The sequence below is a fragment of the Lissotriton helveticus genome, chromosome 12 (genome assembly GCF_964261635.1).
Source record: "Lissotriton helveticus chromosome 12, aLisHel1.1, whole genome shotgun sequence".
Taxonomy (NCBI): Eukaryota; Metazoa; Chordata; class Amphibia; order Caudata; family Salamandridae; genus Lissotriton; species Lissotriton helveticus.
In genome coordinates, this window is record NC_136073.1 from 96993113 (window position 1) to 97007828 (window position 14716).

The following is a 14716-nucleotide window of genomic DNA, read 5'->3' on the forward strand; positions in this document are numbered from 1 at the left end:
ATTTCTTGAATACATTACATTTTTTTTTCATGAAGGCATTAATATAGCTCAAAGCGAGGTAGTAATGTCATCTACGTCTTTCTCATAGATATGTCTTTTTTTATTTTGCAATAACAGTATTCACTCTATAATCTTGAAAATACTTTGGCTTTTATGAGGTTTAAGATGATCTGTTCAACAGTAAGATGAATCAGACTTTTATATTTTAATTGTATCAGAATAGTACCTAATGAAATTGATTTGTTATATAATAAAGAGAAAAGCAAGGCGCTGCTGAGAGTTGAACTCAGGATCTCCTGTTTACTAGACAGGCGCTTTAACCAGCTAAGCCACAGCACCCCCTTGAGTCTTTACTTTGAAAGACTTTTCTTTATGGTGTTCAAGAGAATATTGCTTTTTCACTTTCATATTCTTTTAAAAGTTAACAGACTTCTCTACTCAAACACTTTAGATGAAGAAGCTTCACTTATTCAAAAACACCTCTCTAATTTGAAGTTGACCCTATTCATAGAATTTTAAAATATACCTTGCCGAAGAGTGGATTAGTTGAACTCAACAATAGAGTGATCATACTGCTCTATCTTGTTCTTTGTCATTTACTTTTCGATATTTCAGTCAATGCATTCCTATAAAAATCTTCACAATGCCAAGTATTTTATTTCATTTTATGATAACTTATTCTAAAGTTCATAGAACCAGACGTTTATTCTTAAATTGTATTCAACATTTGTTTGATGAAAAATATTCCTAAAGCATGGAGAAAACAGTTAGGTGCTGCTGAGATTTGAACTCAGCATTTCCTGTTTACGAGACAGGCGCTTTAAGCACTAAGCCACACCACCAACGTCAGTAACAAAAAATACATAAATAATCTATTGTTGATGATGAACTTTAATTTCCTGCTATAAATTCTTCTTTATATGTACTGCAATCTTAAACACAAAAAGATACTCAATCACTAAACAAGTAATAATATGTTTTAATAAACTGGTACTCTTATAAAACCCAATGTTATTTCTTGAATACATTACATTTTTTTTTTCATGAAGGCAATAATATAGCTCAAATCGAGGTAGTAATGTCATCTACCTCTTTCTCATAGATATGTCTTTTTTTATTTTGCAATAACAGTATTTACTCCAAAATCTTGAAAATACTTTGGTTTTTATGAGGTTTAAGATGATCTGTTCAACAGAAAGATGAATCAGACTTTTATATTTTAATTGTATCGGAATAGGACCTAATGAAATTGATTTGGTATATAACAAAGAGAAAAGCAAGGCGCTGCTGAGAGTTGAACTCAGGATCTCCTGTTTACTAGACAGGCGCTTTAACCAGTTAAGCCACAGCACCCCCTTGAGTCTTTACTTTGAAAGACTTTTCTTTATGGTGTTCAAGAGAATATTGATTTTTCACTTTCATATTCTTTTATAAGTTCACAGACTTCTCTACTCAAACACTTTAGATGAAGACGCTTCACTTATTCAAAAACACCTCTCTAATTTGAAGTTTACCCTATTCATAGAATTTTAAAATATACCTTGCCGAAGAGTGTATTAGTTGAACTCAACAATAGAGTGATCATACGTCTCTATCTTGTTATTTGTCATTTACTTTTCGATATTTCAGTCAATGCATTCCTATAAAAATCTTCACAATACCAAGTATTTTATTTTATTTTATGATAACTTATTCTAATTTTCATAGAACCAGACGTTTAATACTTAAAATGTATTTAACACTTGTTTGATGAAAAATATTCCTAAAGCATGGAGAAAACAGTTAGTTGCTGCTGAGATTTGAACTCAGCATTTCCTGTTTACAAGACAGGCGCTTTTACAACTAAGCCACACCACCAACGTCAATAACAAAAAATACATAAATAAACTATTGTTGATGATGATATTTTGTTTCCTGCTATAAATTCTTCTTTATATGTACTGTAACCCTAAACACAAAAAGATACTCAATCACTAAACAAGAAATATTATGTTTTAACAAACAGGTACTCTTATAAAACCCAATGTTATTTCTTGAATACATTACATTTTTTTTTCATGAAGGCATTAATATAGCTCGAATTGAGGTAGTAATGTCATCTACGTCTTTCTCATAGATATGTCTTTTTTTTATTTTGCAATAACAGTATTTACTCTATAATCTTGAAAATACTTTGGTTTTATGAGGTTTAAGATGATCTGTTCAACAGAAAGATGAATCCGACTTTTATATTTTAATTGTATCAGAATAGGACCTAATGAAATTGATTTGTTATATAACAAAGAGAAAAGCAAGGCGCTGCTGAGAGTTGAACTCAGGATCACCTGTTTACTAGACAGGCGCTTTAACCAGCTAAGCCACAGCACCACCTTTAGTCTTAACATTGAAAGACTTTTCTTTATGGTGTTCAAGAGAATATTGCTTTTTCTCTCTCATATTCTTTTATAAGTTCACAGACTTCTCTACTCAAACACTTTAGATGAAGATGCTTCACTTATTCAAAAACACCTCTCTAATTTGAAGTTTACCCTATTCATAGAATATTAAAATATACCTTGCCGAAGAGTGGATTAGTTGAACTCAACAATAGAGTGATCATACGGCTCTATCTTGTTCTTTGTCATTTACTTTTCGATATTTCAGTCAATGCATTCCTATAAAAATCTTCACAATGCGAAGTATTTTATTTCATTTTATGATAACTTATTCTAAAGATCTTAGACCCAGACGTTTATTCTTAAATTGTATTCAACATTTGTTTGATGAAAAATATTCCTAAAGCATGGAGAAAACAGTTCGGTGCTACTAAGATTTGAACTCAGGATTTCCTGTTTACGAGACAGGCGCTTTAACCACTAAGCCACAGCACCAACGTCAACAGCAAAAAATACATAAATAATCTACTGCTGATGATGAAATTTTGTTTCCTGCTATAAATTCTTCGTTATATGTACTGTAATCTTAAACACAAAAAGATACTCAATCACTAAACAAGTATTAATATGTTTTAATAAACAGGTACTCTTATAAAACCCAATGTTATTTCTTGAATACATTATATATTTTTTTTCATGAAGGCATTAATATAGCTCAAATCGAGGTAGTAATGTCATATACGTCTTTCTTATAGATATGTCTATTTTATTTTGCAACAACAGTATTCACTCTATAATCTTGAAAATACTTTGGTTTTTATGAGGTTTAAGATGATCTGTTCAACAGTAAGATGAATCAGACTTTTATATTTTAATTGTATCAGAATAGGACCTAATGAAATTGATATGTTATATAACAAAGAGAAAAGCAAGGCGCTGCTGAGAGTTGAACTCAGGATATCTTGTTTACTAGACAGGCGCTTTAACCAGCTAAGCCACAGCACCCCCTTGAGTCTTTACTTTGAAAGACTTTTCTTTATGGTGTTCAAGAGAATATTGCTTTTTCACTTTCATATTCTTTTATAAGTTCACAGACTTCTCTACTCAAACACTTTAGATGAAGAAGCTTCACTTATTCAAAAACACCTCTCTAATTTGAAGTTTACCCTATTCATAGAATTTTAAAATATACCTTGCCAAATAGTGGATTAGTTGAACTCAACAATAGAGTGATCATACAGCTCTATCTTGTTCTTTGTCATTTACTTTTCGATATTTCAGTCAATGCATTCCTATAAAAATCTTCACAATGCCAAGTATTTTATTTCATTTTATGATAACTTATTCTAAAGTTCATAGAACCAGACGTTTATTCTTAAATTGTATTCAACATTTGTTTGATGAAAAATATTCCTAAAGCATGGAGAAAACAGTTAGGTGCTGCTGAGATTTGAACTCAGCATTTCCTGTTTACGAGACAGGCGCTTTAACCACTAAGCCACAGCACCAACGTCAATAGCAAAAAATACATAAATAATCTACTGCTGATAATGAAATTTTGTTTCCTGCTACAAATTCTTCTTTATATGTACTGTAATCTTAAAAACAAAAAGATACTCAATCACTAAACAAGTATTAATATGTTTTAATAAACAGGTACTCTTATAAAACCCAATGTTATTTCTTGAATACATTATATTTTTTTTTCCATGAAGGCATTAATATAGCTCAAATCGAGGTAGTAATGTCATATACGTCTTTCTCATAGATATGTCTTTTTTTATTTTGCAACAACAGTATTCACTCTATAATCTTGAAAATACTTTGGTTTTTATGAGGTTTAAGATGATCTGTTCAACAGTAAGATGAATCAGACTTTTATATTTTAATTGTATCAGAATAGGACCTAATGAAATTGATTTGTTATATAACAAAGAGAATAGCAAGGTGCTGCTGAGAGTTGAACTCAGGATCTCCTGTTTACTAGACAGGCGCTTTAACCAGCTAAGCCACAGCACCCACTTGAGTCTTTACTTTGAAAGACTTTTCTTTATGGTGTTCAAGAGAATATTGCTTTTTCACTTTCATATTCTTTTTTTTTTGTGTCCTCATTTGCCGATACCCTAGTATAAAGAAGCAACCACCAACCACCACAACGCCACCGTAATCAGCCCTCAGATATGTTAACATGGCACGGACCCAGGCGCGCAAAAGCTAATATTGGCGGGAGAAGGGATTCTTTACACAACAGGGATTCTTTACACAACAGGGAGACCTAGATCTCTCCATCTAGACGTGTTAACGCCTGTTGGACCAGCCCAAACCTGGGAAGACCCTTCAACCGGTCCATGGAGTAGGAAACAGGCATAATCATAGGACCCGGGAAAAAAAAAAAAAAAAACAACCCCGGGCATCCTACCTCCATTTTACCAAAAAGTCCCAAAAAGCAAGCTTTTTCCTGCTGCAGGATCTGGCCAGGTCCACCCTAGAAACCTCGTAGAGCAATGTCAACCATCCTGAAAAAGTTGGGGGAGCTACGTCTACCCAAAACCTGCAAATCTGTCTCCTAGCCAGGAGGATTGAATAAAACAAAAAGGATCTAGCCTGCCCAATGATGCTATCATCTAATCCAAAGATAATCAGGGGAAGAGAGATATGCAATGTTGTATTAAGCATAGAAGACAGAGCCTCCAACACCTTCTCCCAAAAATAGCTAATTGCTGGGCAGTCCTTGAACATGTGAACATCCGAATCCTCCGGCAGATTACATTTATTACAACTTTTCCCATGTTGCACGATGTAGCGTGGTGGTTTCTTTTCAGCCAAGCTGGTTTCACAAGCTTGTTTAGCAAAGTAAATGAAATTTGCCACTTCGAATCCCACTGATCTCCCATCTCTCTTGCCCATAATTTCTCAGGGAGATTAAAATCTCCATCTATTTCTTCTAGAATCCCCCAGTACCAACATGCAACCTCCTTGCCCCCCCTGGTCTCGTGACCAATAAACTTTCCAGTTGACTTTCTTTCCCAAGGGGGACCCTCTTCCTAAGCGTTGCCTGAGCCCAACTAGTTAGTTTTATATACTTAAAGGTAGAAAGGTGCGGTCCGACTTTCTCCCGCAGATCCTCCCAAGAAATCATGGAGCCTCCTGCCACCAACTCTCCCCAAGACAAAAAACCGGCCTCTTTGATAGGACCCGCCAAACTGTCTTTAACACACGCTGGAGCTCCAGGTGAGTCCCACAGAGGTGCCGCGTTGGAGAAATAGCCGAGCCCCAACCTCTTCTTAATTATAGACCAGCTCCTCGCCAGTGATTGAAGAGTCTTTAATTTAACTTTTTTGAAAAATTTCTGGTCTCCAAACTCAAAAAGAAAGCCAGCTGGTGGAAGACCGGTACCTTCTAACATAGCTCGAAACATTCTTCCCCTAGCATTATCCATTGGTGTCTTTAGGAGCATTCTAGAGTAAGATAGCTCAAATGCCCAGGCGTAATACTGAAGGTCAGGCAGCGTCAACCCCCCTTTTTCCCTCCTCCTCCTCAACTTCTTCCACGCCAGTCGTGTGGCTCCATATCTCCAGACAAATGAATTGACATCCTGTTGACACTTCGCCAATTGTTTAGGGTCAAAAGCCATTGGGATAGAGTTAAACAGAAACGTATATATAGGCAGGATAGACATTTTAACTAAGTTAGTTCTCCCAAAGATGGATAAAGGGAGATGGTTCCAAGCCTTAAGCTTCTTCCGGCATTCATTATGTACTCGCTCCAGATTTTTAACGGCGAGCTTATTAATATCTTGAAAAATTCTGATGCCTAAATATCGCATTGAGGGCACTGTCTCAACCAGAGTAGTAGTGGTGTTCCAGGCCATAATTTCCGTTTTATCTGAGTTTATCTCATATCCGGAAATCTTGCCAAACTCTTCAGCCCTCTTGAACACTGTGGGGAGAGCCTGGTCTAGGTTGGATGTCATTATGAGGATATCGTCCGCATATAGGGCTACCCGCTTTTCCCACCCTCCGAAGCTGAATGATGATATATTTGCTTCTTCTCTTAGAATCTGAGCAAAAGGCTCGATATAAAGGTTGAAAAGGAGGGGGGAGAGCGGGCAGCCCTGCCTTGTTCCTCTAGAGATACTAAAAGGATTTGTCAGAAGATTGTTCACAAAAAGCCTGGCCGTTGGAGCTTTATAAATAAGAGATATCATATTACAAAAATTTGCGGGTAAGTTAAATTTTCTCATAACTGCAGCCAAATAGACCCAGTTGACCCTATCAAAGGCCTTTGTCGCATCCAACGTAAAGGCGGCAAGCGGGAGAGAAAAAGTGGTAGCTATATCAATTGCACTCACAAGATCTTGAGTGAGGTCTGATAGCTGTCTACCCTTAATGAAACCTTTTTGGTCATCGTGTATAATTGTTTTAGCCACCGCCCCCAGTCTGTCCGCCATAATAGCAGCGAAGATTTTGTAGTCGCAATTAAGAAGTGATATCGGACGGTACGACCCACAGTCCCTCACGTCCTTCCCAGGTTTGGGTATTAAAACCACAGTGGCATCTTTCCAGGAATTAGGTGGGTCCGAACCTTCCAGAAAAACGCTATTAAAAACAGAGGTCAAGACCGGCGCAATCTCTCCACTAAGGGCTCTATAAAGTTCCCCTGGTAGCCCATCAGGGCCTGCGGCCTTCCCCCGACTCACTTGCCCTAGTGCCTTGTTAACCTCCTCCACCGAGATCTCTCTCTCCAGGATCTTACTCTGCTCAGTTGTGAGCTTAGGAGTAGAGATTGAGTTCAGCCAAGCCTCACACTCCAGAGTGTCTACAGCAGTATCCTCTTTGTAAATGGCCTGAAAAAAATCCTGAAAGGCAGCACCGATTTCTAATTGGGTCAGCCACGGGGAAACTTCCCCCTCCACCTTAATCTTCCTAATATAGTTCCGAGCTTGGTTAGCCTTGGTTTTCCAGGCGAGGATTTTCCCCGCCGCCTCCCCAAACTCAAAATGAGAATTCTTACTTGCCTCCCACCGTTTCGCTATTCTGTTCTGTAAGATGCCTTCCAGCTGCGATTTTAAAGCTCCTAATCTTTCTCGATCAGCTTCCGTGCCCATGTGATCCCCCAAAGTGTTTTCTACTGCCTTCATTTCCAACTCAAGATTTTTAATGCATTCATTATATTGCTTTTTCCTATACGAAGATCGACTTGTAATGCACCCCCTCCAATAGGCTTTCAAAGTATCCCACAAAACAGAGATAACAGCTGTTTCTAAGTTGGCTTCTAAGAAAGATTGCGTTTCTGTCTTGAGGAAGAAAACTTCCTCCTCCTCCAATAACAAGGTACGGTCAAAAGACCAGGAAAAATGCGGTTTTTGGTGGCCTATATTTAGTATGAATGATATAGCGGAATGGTCCGAGAGGTGCGAGGGGAGATAAGAAATATCTATCAGAAAATCCTTAAGGCTATAGCTGAAGAATGCATAATCAATTCTTGAAAGATGTTTATATTTAAGATTTCGGAAGGAGACCCCCAGTTTGGCCCCTGCCCTTTCCCTCCAGATATCCGCTAAGCCTAACTGAGACATAATTGTTAAGAGGTCTTGTCTGGATTTGGAAGAAGCACAGGCCCTAGACTTTGCGGATTTATCTAATTTTGGGTTCAAAACAATGTTGAAATCTCCTACCCAAATTACCGGGTCCTTTAAAGCTACTAGATGATCCTGAATAATATTCAAATACGAAGGGTCGTCCTGATTTGGGCCGTAGTATCCAACCAAAACATATGGGTGGCCATCCAACAAAGCCCTTACAATCAGCCACCGACCACATTTATCCTCCAAATGCTCTATAATTTGAGCTTTAGCCTGCTTCTTAAAAATAAAAAGCACACCCCTAATATTTGCCGATTGATCAGTGCACAAGAAGATGTCAATCCATTTCTCTTTTTCAAGAAGCTCGACCGTTTCGGCTTTGAGAAGATGTGACTCCTGTATGACAATGACCTGCGCCTGGGAGTCCCTCAAATATTGAAAAATCTTTTTTCTCCTGCTCCCAGTGCGCAGGCCCTTGACATTCCAGGATAAAAACTGCAAATTAGTCATACAATCAGTCTATCACGCCCCTTACTGCCTCTACGACCCACCCTGCTTCCCTGTTGCTGTTCCTTCCTAGGACCCCCCTTGGAGATGAATATTGGCAATAATGATTGGTGGTTAAAGCGAGACAAACCGAAAAAAATGGGTACAACTCCATGAGGACATTTCACGTTTTTTCCCCCCTACCACCCCGTGCACCACCCACCCTCTCCCCCCTGGAAAACCCCCCCTAACTACACTGGACTGATGAATCTCCAGTTTAGCACCCTCTGGCACCCTCCCCTCCCTCTCCCCCCGCTTATCTACCAACTAGATAGTATTTAGTGTCAACAAACCGAAAGCTTGCAATCCCCAACACCCCAAACCCCACACCCCAAAAAGAAAAGAAGACTTAGATCCCCTTTAGATTATTAATCTATCACTCTTTTTTTTTGTTTTTTGATTTTTGTTGTTCTTTTATCCCTTTTTTTCATGTTTATTTATTTATTTGTCAATGTATTTATTATTTTTTTTTTTTTATTTTTTTTTTTTTAGAATTATATTACATAACTCAAACTCAACACTGACTTTGACTTTGGGGGGAGTTACTTATTAACCCTAAAGTCCACATCAGCCCCCTAAGAGTTCCCTGCTCCCCTCCATGTAGCATCCTTCAATAACTCGAGCATCTCATCAGCCTCGAGGGGGGATCTAAGGTTATGCATTTTGTTGTTAAACATAACTCGTAGGAAAGCCGGGAACCTCATCTGCACTGTTGCGCCCAGGGCGCGGAACTTTTCCATCCTTTGTCCCAGCTCCCACTGCCGGTCCAGCGTAGACTTTGATAGATCTAAGCGAATTTGAAAGGGAAAGTCCGGACCATTAAGGGAACTGTTTTTTAATGCCAAGATTAGTATCTTCTCTTTGAGTGCGTAGGTTAAAAAGTTTACCAGAATCTTTCTTGGCTTCTCCCTACCAGGCTTAAGGCGAAAAGGATCTCTATGAATCCTTTGGATATCTTTTTCCAAAGATTCTGACGTCTCCTCCACATTTAAGGCGTCTTTCAGGAGCTTTACCAAAAAAGTCTTAATATCGGTCCCCTCTTTACCTTCAGGAACCCTCAAAAGGCGTAGGTTATTTCTCCTCGAGTAATTCTCTAAGGATTCAACTCTCTCTCGCATCATATCTCCTTCCCTTCGCAGTGTTTGTATTTTTACTTGGGCTACCCCCAAATTAGCTTTAAGTTCTTCCACAGAACCTTCAAGGGACTCTGTTCTGTCACAAAACCGGTCAACCTTGCTCTCCAAGACCTCACAGGCCGCCCTAATCTCAGCTTGGTTCTCAGCGGAGACCTTAAACCCCTGCATGATGTCTGCTCTTAATGAGCTAATCAATAACTCTATTGAGGTGCCACCTGCCCCATTACCTCCCCCACTTCCGCCCATTTCTGCTGACTCTAATGGCTCACTCTGAGCCCTTGACTGAGCTTGAAGTGGGAACTGCACAGGTGTGGCCTCGGCATCGACAGCAGCAGGCCCCTTATCAGACTCTTTAGAGGTGGGAAACAGGACCGGAGACTGGCGCACCTGGTCTGCTTGAGTCACACCATTTCCTTCACCATTCTTTTGTTCCTCGCTCAAGCTTGCTGACTCAACTAACCTAGCAGCCTCTGCCTCTGCCATCAGTGATATAGTGCTGGTTTCCCCCGAATAATTTTTGCAGGGGCTTGTAATTTGACTCTCGGGGGCTGTTTTAGCACTATGCTGAGGGCTAAGGGGGTTTGGAATACTAAGCACCTGGGGCAACACCTTAAAATAAGAGCGCAGAGATGGTGTGATGCGGGGTGGTTTAGTAACGCTTGCCCTTTTCTTAGCAGCTGTTTTAATCAACTTATTTGTTGCTATTTTGCCCCCCTTCTCCTGAGATGTCAGAGGAACTTCTTTTAGTGAATCTTCGCCTTCTGAGCTCTCTCTCCTCTTTTCTTGGGCACTTTCGTCCTGCCAGCTCAGCATTTGTGAGGACTGACTACCCTTACCCCCTCTGCCCCTACCTCGCTTAGGTTTACCCTTGTTGGCTCTGCTACTTTTTTTTTTGCGCCAGGCCCCTTAGCTTTCCTTTCTCCCACATCAGACTCACAGCTACCTCCCTCTCTGAAACAAACACCAGTGAAGTGATCCCCCTTGCCTGACTCCTTAATGTCTGCCCCTTCGGTCTCCTCCACTACTATTGATTCCCCTGATACATCCAAGGACCCTGCTGCCTCCGGTGAAAACGCCACTGCTGCAGCCGCTAACGAAGATGAGGGTAGGGTGCCTCCTCCAGCCACCTTCACACGGACCTTACCGGCTGAGAAAATCCCTGCTGCGGTCCCTCCAGTACTTGCCCGGAGATGACCTCGCGCCGCTGCCCTGCGGCCGCGCCGTAGCTCCACGGCTGCAGCCTTCCAACGCCGCGGCAGGGGGAGGCTGTGGAGAGATGAAACTCCGCCCGGGCACATCCGACTTCACAGGCATGCAAGGTCGGCCAGACGTCGAACGGGAGCGTGGGTCTCTGCTACCGAAGAAAAGAACACAGCTGAAACGACTCCCGACACCAATTTCTCATCGGGGGAGAGAAAGGTAGAGAGCGCTAAGGAGGGTGCGCGCTACCGCTTAGCATGCGGACGCCATGTTTTCCCCCTCCCCCACTTTCATATTCTTTTATAAGTTCACAGACTTCTCTACTCAAACACTTTAGATGAAGAAGCTTCACTTATTCAAAAACACCTCTCTAATTTGAAGTTTACCCTATTCATAGAATTTTAAAATATACCTTGCCGAAGAGTGGATTAGTTGAACTCAACAATAGAGTGATCATACGGCTCTTTCTTGTTCTTTGTCATTTACTTTTAGATATTTCAGTCAATGCATTCCTATAAAAATCTTCACAATGCCAAGTATTTTATTTCCTTTCATGATAACTTATTCTAAAGTTCATAGAACCAGATGTTTATTCTTAAATTGTATTCAACATTTGTTTGATGAAAAATATTCCTAAAGCATGGAGAAAACAGTTAGGTGCTGCTGAGATTTGAACTCAGCATTTCCTGTTTACGAGACAGGCGCTTTAACCACTAAGCAACACCACCAACGTCAATAACAAAAAATACATAAATAATCTATTGTTGATGATGACATTTTGTTTCCTGCTATAAATTCTTCTTTATATGTACTGTAACCCTAAACACAAAAAGATACTCAATCACTAAACAAGTACTATTATGTTTTAATAAACAGGTACTCTTATAAAACCCAATGTTATTTCTTGAATACATTACATTTTTTTTTCATGAAGGCATTAATATAGCTCAAAGCGAGGTAGTAATGTCATCTACGTCTTTCTCATAGATATGTCTTTTTTTATTTTGCAATAACAGTATTCACTCTATAATCTTGAAAATACTTTGGCTTTTATGAGGTTTAAGATGATCTGTTCAACAGTAAGATGAATCAGACTTTTATATTTTAATTGTATCAGAATAGTACCTAATGAAATTGATTTGTTATATAATAAAGAGAAAAGCAAGGCGCTGCTGAGAGTTGAACTCAGGATCTCCTGTTTACTAGACAGGCGCTTTAACCAGCTAAGCCACAGCACCCCCTTGAGTCTTTACTTTGAAAGACTTTTCTTTATGGTGTTCAAGAGAATATTGCTTTTTCACTTTCATATTCTTTTAAAAGTTAACAGACTTCTCTACTCAAACACTTTAGATGAAGAAGCTTCACTTATTCAAAAACACCTCTCTAATTTGAAGTTGACCCTATTCATAGAATTTTAAAATATACCTTGCCGAAGAGTGGATTAGTTGAACTCAACAATAGAGTGATCATACTGCTCTATCTTGTTCTTTGTCATTTACTTTTCGATATTTCAGTCAATGCATTCCTATAAAAATCTTCACAATGCCAAGTATTTTATTTCATTTTATGATAACTTATTCTAAAGTTCATAGAACCAGACGTTTATTCTTAAATTGTATTCAACATTTGTTTGATGAAAAATATTCCTAAAGCATGGAGAAAACAGTTAGGTGCTGCTGAGATTTGAACTCAGCATTTCCTGTTTACGAGACAGGCGCTTTAAGCACTAAGCCACACCACCAACGTCAGTAACAAAAAATACATAAATAATCTATTGTTGATGATGAACTTTAATTTCCTGCTATAAATTCTTCTTTATATGTACTGCAATCTTAAACACAAAAAGATACTCAATCACTAAACAAGTAATAATATGTTTTAATAAACTGGTACTCTTATAAAACCCAATGTTATTTCTTGAATACATTACATTTTTTTTTTCATGAAGGCAATAATATAGCTCAAATCGAGGTAGTAATGTCATCTACCTCTTTCTCATAGATATGTCTTTTTTTATTTTGCAATAACAGTATTTACTCCAAAATCTTGAAAATACTTTGGTTTTTATGAGGTTTAAGATGATCTGTTCAACAGAAAGATGAATCAGACTTTTATATTTTAATTGTATCGGAATAGGACCTAATGAAATTGATTTGGTATATAACAAAGAGAAAAGCAAGGCGCTGCTGAGAGTTGAACTCAGGATCTCCTGTTTACTAGACAGGCGCTTTAACCAGTTAAGCCACAGCACCCCCTTGAGTCTTTACTTTGAAAGACTTTTCTTTATGGTGTTCAAGAGAATATTGATTTTTCACTTTCATATTCTTTTATAAGTTCACAGACTTCTCTACTCAAACACTTTAGATGAAGACGCTTCACTTATTCAAAAACACCTCTCTAATTTGAAGTTTACCCTATTCATAGAATTTTAAAATATACCTTGCCGAAGAGTGTATTAGTTGAACTCAACAATAGAGTGATCATACGTCTCTATCTTGTTATTTGTCATTTACTTTTCGATATTTCAGTCAATGCATTCCTATAAAAATCTTCACAATACCAAGTATTTTATTTTATTTTATGATAACTTATTCTAATTTTCATAGAACCAGACGTTTAATACTTAAAATGTATTTAACACTTGTTTGATGAAAAATATTCCTAAAGCATGGAGAAAACAGTTAGTTGCTGCTGAGATTTGAACTCAGCATTTCCTGTTTACAAGACAGGCGCTTTTACAACTAAGCCACACCACCAACGTCAATAACAAAAAATACATAAATAAACTATTGTTGATGATGATATTTTGTTTCCTGCTATAAATTCTTCTTTATATGTACTGTAACCCTAAACACAAAAAGATACTCAATCACTAAACAAGAAATATTATGTTTTAACAAACAGGTACTCTTATAAAACCCAATGTTATTTCTTGAATACATTACATTTTTTTTTCATGAAGGCATTAATATAGCTCGAATTGAGGTAGTAATGTCATCTACGTCTTTCTCATAGATATGTCTTTTTTTTATTTTGCAATAACAGTATTTACTCTATAATCTTGAAAATACTTTGGTTTTATGAGGTTTAAGATGATCTGTTCAACAGAAAGATGAATCCGACTTTTATATTTTAATTGTATCAGAATAGGACCTAATGAAATTGATTTGTTATATAACAAAGAGAAAAGCAAGGCGCTGCTGAGAGTTGAACTCAGGATCACCTGTTTACTAGACAGGCGCTTTAACCAGCTAAGCCACAGCACCACCTTTAGTCTTAACATTGAAAGACTTTTCTTTATGGTGTTCAAGAGAATATTGCTTTTTCTCTCTCATATTCTTTTATAAGTTCACAGACTTCTCTACTCAAACACTTTAGATGAAGATGCTTCACTTATTCAAAAACACCTCTCTAATTTGAAGTTTACCCTATTCATAGAATATTAAAATATACCTTGCCGAAGAGTGGATTAGTTGAACTCAACAATAGAGTGATCATACGGCTCTATCTTGTTCTTTGTCATTTACTTTTCGATATTTCAGTCAATGCATTCCTATAAAAATCTTCACAATGCGAAGTATTTTATTTCATTTTATGATAACTTATTCTAAAGTTCTTAGACCCAGACGTTTATTCTTAAATTGTATTCAACATTTGTTTGATGAAAAATATTCCTAAAGCATGGAGAAAACAGTTCGGTGCTACTAAGATTTGAACTCAGGATTTCCTGTTTACGAGACAGGCGCTTTAACCACTAAGCCACAGCACCAACGTCAACAGCAAAAAATACATAAATAATCTACTGCTGATGATGAAATTTTGTTTCCTGCTATAAATTCTTCGTTATATGTACTGTAATCTTAAACACAAAAAGA

General features: G+C 37.9%; 11 non-coding genes across 11 annotated transcripts; all 11 read right to left on the minus strand.

Moving 5' to 3' along the window:
• Positions 1–265: 265 nt before the first annotated feature.
• TRNAT-AGU (transfer RNA threonine (anticodon AGU)) lies at positions 266–339 on the minus strand. Its single transcript has one exon. It is a non-coding gene; the product is annotated as a tRNA-Thr (tRNA).
• Positions 340–1279: 940 nt separating this feature from the next.
• Positions 1280–1353, minus strand: TRNAT-AGU (transfer RNA threonine (anticodon AGU)). The gene has a single exon. It is a non-coding gene; the product is annotated as a tRNA-Thr (tRNA).
• Positions 1354–2293: 940 nt separating this feature from the next.
• Positions 2294–2367, minus strand: TRNAT-AGU (transfer RNA threonine (anticodon AGU)). The gene has a single exon. It is a non-coding gene; the product is annotated as a tRNA-Thr (tRNA).
• Positions 2368–2797: 430 nt separating this feature from the next.
• TRNAT-CGU (transfer RNA threonine (anticodon CGU)) lies at positions 2798–2870 on the minus strand. The gene has a single exon. It is a non-coding gene; the product is annotated as a tRNA-Thr (tRNA).
• A 436-nt stretch (positions 2871–3306) lies between these two features.
• TRNAT-AGU (transfer RNA threonine (anticodon AGU)) lies at positions 3307–3380 on the minus strand. Its single transcript has one exon. It is a non-coding gene; the product is annotated as a tRNA-Thr (tRNA).
• A 430-nt stretch (positions 3381–3810) lies between these two features.
• TRNAT-CGU (transfer RNA threonine (anticodon CGU)) lies at positions 3811–3883 on the minus strand. The gene has a single exon. It is a non-coding gene; the product is annotated as a tRNA-Thr (tRNA).
• A 437-nt stretch (positions 3884–4320) lies between these two features.
• TRNAT-AGU (transfer RNA threonine (anticodon AGU)) lies at positions 4321–4394 on the minus strand. The gene has a single exon. It is a non-coding gene; the product is annotated as a tRNA-Thr (tRNA).
• A 7611-nt stretch (positions 4395–12005) lies between these two features.
• TRNAT-AGU (transfer RNA threonine (anticodon AGU)) lies at positions 12006–12079 on the minus strand. Its single transcript has one exon. It is a non-coding gene; the product is annotated as a tRNA-Thr (tRNA).
• A 940-nt stretch (positions 12080–13019) lies between these two features.
• TRNAT-AGU (transfer RNA threonine (anticodon AGU)) lies at positions 13020–13093 on the minus strand. The gene has a single exon. It is a non-coding gene; the product is annotated as a tRNA-Thr (tRNA).
• Positions 13094–14033: 940 nt separating this feature from the next.
• Positions 14034–14107, minus strand: TRNAT-AGU (transfer RNA threonine (anticodon AGU)). The gene has a single exon. It is a non-coding gene; the product is annotated as a tRNA-Thr (tRNA).
• A 430-nt stretch (positions 14108–14537) lies between these two features.
• TRNAT-CGU (transfer RNA threonine (anticodon CGU)) lies at positions 14538–14610 on the minus strand. The gene has a single exon. It is a non-coding gene; the product is annotated as a tRNA-Thr (tRNA).
• Between the last annotated feature and the right edge of the window lie 106 nt (positions 14611–14716).